A 5,155-nucleotide genomic window follows, 5' to 3' on the forward strand; every position below is an offset into this window, starting at 1 on the left:
TTGCCATTATACAAGGCAGTGTCCTTTTTATTAAAAAGGGTATCTGATATGATGAATATGATTGACTTTATTTTTATTGTAGAATTTATCAGTACTACGCTGGTTGTCTATGGGAAGGCCAGAGACATTTTGATGAGATTACACTTAAGTATGCATGAATCTGTTTATTTAGGGATGTACGTAACATTTCATGAGACGAATATTTGTTATGCATCATGGAGTTGTAAAAAAATGTTTGTGATATCAGCTGCAAGTTAAGATAGCACTTTATTGAGCCCCTTCGGGAAATTCAGGTGCCACAGCAGCAATTGGTGGAACAAAGGGGGCCTAAGGGGCTAGGGTCCAGGGGCCAAGTTATTGTGCAGGTGTGGGGTGGGGCGGGGGTTATGGCTTACACAGGGGTCGCTGATGGTGTTGAACAGTCCAATGACTGCAGGCACAAAGGAACGCCTGAGGTGCTCCGTCCCCTCACCTCATCATAGAGAGGGTGAGAGGGGTTCTTCAGGATGGCGTTGATCTTTCCCCTCATCCTCTCTGCCACTGCCTCCAGGCTGTCCAGTTTGTGTCCAACAACAAAGCTAACCTTCCTCACCAGATTATTCAGTTTTTTGGCTTCCTCTGCCCTGATGCCGCCTCCCCAGCATACCACAGCAAAGAAGAGCGCACTGGCTACTACAGACTGGTAGAACAGCTGCAGCAGCCTGTTGTACACATGAAGGACCTGAGCCTCTTCAGGAAGAGGCAGCCTGCTCTGTCCTTTCCTGTAGAGTGCCTCAGTGTTGTTCAACCAGTCCAGTTTGTTGTTGAGCTGCACTCCTAAGAACCGATAAGAGTTCACCATCTCTACTTCCTCTCCCTGGATGGTGACTGGGGTTGGGGCTTCCTGCCCCTTCAAAAGTCCACCACCAGCTCCTTAGTCTTCCTGATATTGAGCTGGAGATTGTTGTCACACCAACCTACAAAGCTCTTTACCAGCAATCTGTACTCCTTATTGTACTCCGTGATGCAGCCGACTATGGAGGAGTCATCATCTGTAGGCGGCACATTCTGGAGTTGAAGCGGAAGTCTGAGGTGTAGACAGTACGGTTCCTTGGGGTGTGCCGGTGTTGCCCACCATCATGTCTGACAGGCTGTCCTGCAGCTGGACCTACTGCGGCCTGCCGGTGAGGTAGTCCCTGATCCAGGCCACATGGTCGTGATCTACCTGCATCTCAGAGAGCTTCTCCGCCAGCAGGAGGGGCCGGATGGTGTTGATGGCACTGGAGAAGTCAATGAACATGATTCTCACAGTACCCCCTGGCCTCTCCAGGTGTGAATAAGCCCTGTGGAGCAGGTAGGTGATTGCATCCTGCACTCCAATGTGGGCCTGTTACACAAACTGCAGGGGTTCCAGGGAGCTGCCCACCAGGGGCCTGAGGTGCAGCTGAACCAGTCTCTCAAAGGTCTTCATGACGTATGAGGTCAGAGCGACTGGCCTGTAGTCATTGAGAGCGCTGGGATGTCGCAGTGGAGCTGTATGCCTCCTTCACATTAGCATACAGCAGGTCCAAAATCTTGTTCTCCCTTGTTTTTTCTCCCTTGCAAGTTCCATACTGTGTAAAGTTAGTCAGGGTTCTGGAGAGCGGGACATGGCAGAAATATCCATTCATTGTCATGAAGGCGCTGGGGTGTTGGGTCTGTAATCCCTTGACGGTAGAGTAGATGACGTCACTAGCTGGCGCCGCCACTGCCGACGGTGAGATGTAAACAACGACAACAATGACGTGCGAAAACTCCCAGGGCAGATAATATGGCCTCAGACCAACAGCCAGCAGTTTGATATCTGGAGTACAGATGCGTTCCTGCACAGTGTGTCCTGGGTTACACCATCTGGAGTTAACAAAGGCTAGACCTCCTCCTTTCTTCTTACCACTTTGTTTCTCCCTGTCCGCCCATGGATGTATTAGTGTCCGCCGCACTAGCATGAAGCCGGTGTTCCGCACAGGGCTGCCCCCCGTACATGCGTGCCTCCCCAGTGTAAACACAGTACAGTAGAGCGCTGCCCCCTGTTGTAGTATCGTATTTCAGCTGCCAGGTGTCATCTGGGCACAAAGACACTGTTTACTGCAGGCAGGCTTGCTGTACAAATGTTTCCCATGGACGCTTGTCATGTTCAGTGGCCAAAAAAAACACATAACCTCATAAAGTATTTTCTGTACACGCTATTTCCAATCGTCAAAAACAAAATTCTAGATATCTAAATATAAGATGGATTGTAAATAATTGTAAATAATTTATTTTATTAGTCCTGAATTTCCCCAAGGTGATTAATAAAGTCCTATCCTATCCTAATAAAAAAATCTAAACAATTCATGACTTTACAAATAAGTGGGCCTATATATACGCTATCTGACACGATGGGGCTGACATGCAACAAACCAATGAGCGAGTGTTGACCCCATGACCTTCACTTCTGCAACCTGTACTATGAGCCAGCTTCTTAGACCACTGAGCCACTATGACCTTTCTCATATTGCTCTTGTAAATCCCATTTATGTTTCTATCCTTGTGTTTTGCTTGTCTTAATTCCTCTCTATGGCTGGGGAAAGACGGGGGAAATTCATGAAACACACCTTGGCTTTAGTCTTGCTGGTTTCTCTTTATATTGGGTTAATTACAGTATTTTGCTTTTAGAGTGGCCAGTCCACTCCCCTTAGTTATTTAAATTATTGAGACAATAGGAAAGCTGAGAGGGGTACAGACTAGGGGAAAACATCAGAGAAGGTTCTGGTGGGACGGAAGCCCAGACCAGCAGGGGAAAAGCTGTTTCACACCGGTGCGACACGAAAATGCGGGATGGATTTGCAGAATATTCGTGCGTGAATTTTCCGCATGTGAAGCTTACACATGGGGTCCGGTGCGACATTTTCGCATTCTAGTGTTCCAATTTCACACCAACAGAAAAAAAAATCCTGTTTATTATCTGAGAGAAAATGGACATAGAAAGTAGCAGTCACAACAACGTTATCTTCATTCTTTTAAACAGTAAAAAGAGGAGAAAGTGTTGGGCCCATCCTATTTTGGAAAGGCGGACGGAACACAGAAAGTTTATACGCTCATCCAGGAGCATGCCAATAACTATCATACTGAAATATGTAGGCTGTAACACAAAGGTCATTCAATAATCAAACTTTCTCCACGATTCAGCAACAACAGTGCTCACACATAAAGCCTATAAGTGATTATTTATTTTACTTATGGAATCGGTATGTATTTTTATAGTTATGGCTCTTGTAGCCTAAATAAAAGTTTCAAATGGTATAATATCATTGGGGTGTTTAGCACTACTCATTAGTCCATGATGAATATTTATAATTGAAACCAAATGAATATAGAAAAGACAGAAGGAGACCATGGAGAGATGGATCACTCAGCTTTTGTCTGGACTACAGGCTTCTGCAGCCAAGCAAAGACCAACAGACCGCATCAGTAACCTAATGTTGCCTATAGGGAAAAACACACGAAATCAGCATCTGTGTATGAATTTCTAAAATACAATATATACGGGGAAACGGAGGCGTTGCCATTACTTCAATATATTAAATATTACAGGCACATTGCCAAAGTGCTTGAGCAACAAAACGGCACAAAGAACTGAGCAATTAAATGATTAAACAATAACGAACTGTAAGGTATTTAAAAAAAACATGACAGGCTCTTTCAATCATCGTGAATTTACTGCATGGAATCCTTGGAATGCGCCATAACGCAGCGCTCAGCTCACGTTTCCTACAGCCTACCTTGCAGTGTTATATAGTGTTAAATCATAGGAAATAACCAGTATGGATAACATTTTCTAAATGTGAAATATTTGTAGATATATAATGATCTCTGTCCATTAAATCCTTTTGGGACGTGCTTTACGCACGGATGTCCCATGGAAATACAGGAGCCAATTTGCACAATTAATCTTTCAGTTTATCCACAGACAGAATATCTCACGTTTCATGTCCAGGAGCTCTGTGCCATCACAGTGTTGTTCTAAAGGTATGCAATCATATGTGTGAAATTACTTTACATGGAGTTTTGATGGCGCTGAGTTGGTCAGTGGAATAAAGGAGGAGAAGGAGAGGGAGAGACTTCTGTCTGGCCCGGATGTCTGCTCTACACCGGAAGCCCCAAAATATCGGCCGTCGCCCCCAGACTCTATCAGTCGTCAGACTGGGTTCCCAGATTGCAGCAAGGTTAGCTACAAACAACGAACACTTCAAATGTGCTAACGTGACGTACTTGTTCTTCTGTGATAGAATGGACCAGAGTTCCCTAACTTTTCTTAGATGACGGAGGCTAGATGAGACGGTTATCGCCACCTTCATCAGCGAGAAGGTATGTAATGTTATCTTATACATTTGGTTGTAACCACAAGTGGGTACCCTTCTGACTGGGTCGCGGACATTTGTCCATAAAAAACACCGCCATACTTATAATAGGCACCGACATTAAACCAATTTTATCCAGCGATTTTGGGATCTCTATAAACGTCAAATATGCATGTTTTGGTATCGCTACAAAGATGAACTTCTTATTGTAACAGGTGAATTGAGGGGCTTCAATAAAGAGGCCACAACAGTCAGTGTGGGTTATCTGCCATAACTGGCTATTTATTAAAACATTTACTAAAATTCTGAAAAAGGAAAGAAAGGAGGAGGGGATAGACAGTCGTACCACGGCCGGAAAGCCAACCACCCACTGATGGAGCACTAGGAGTATTCTACCTGTGAGAAATGTAACATAAACCGAAACACAATTCAAATAAAACACCACACTAATAAAATGTGCCACCACAAACCATATCACCATCAAAAGTGAGTGAACTCCCAGCACCCCGACCACACCCGTGACTGGAGGCCACCACCAGCCGCAGCACTAGAAACACAGAGAAACAGGATTGAAACCCTAAACTACATAAAACCAATTCTACAATGAACAATGAAAACATGAGGACTACTAAAATAATACTAAAAAAAACAGCAGTCAGTGCTCTGCCTGTAAACAAACAGAACATTGTTACAAATTTGTTGTGAGGTAAATGCTAAATTGATACATTAGTCAGTCATCTCTTCAGTTTTTCTACCTACAATAAAGGTTATGGCAGACCCACTGTCATAATGATGGT

This window comes from Centroberyx affinis, unplaced genomic scaffold, assembly GCF_046629955.1.
Source record: "Centroberyx affinis isolate AG114_WGS23_722 - 3 ecotype Tasmania unplaced genomic scaffold, CSIRO-AGI_Caff_v1 ptg000591l_1, whole genome shotgun sequence".
Lineage (NCBI taxonomy): Eukaryota > Metazoa > Chordata > Actinopteri > Beryciformes > Berycidae > Centroberyx > Centroberyx affinis.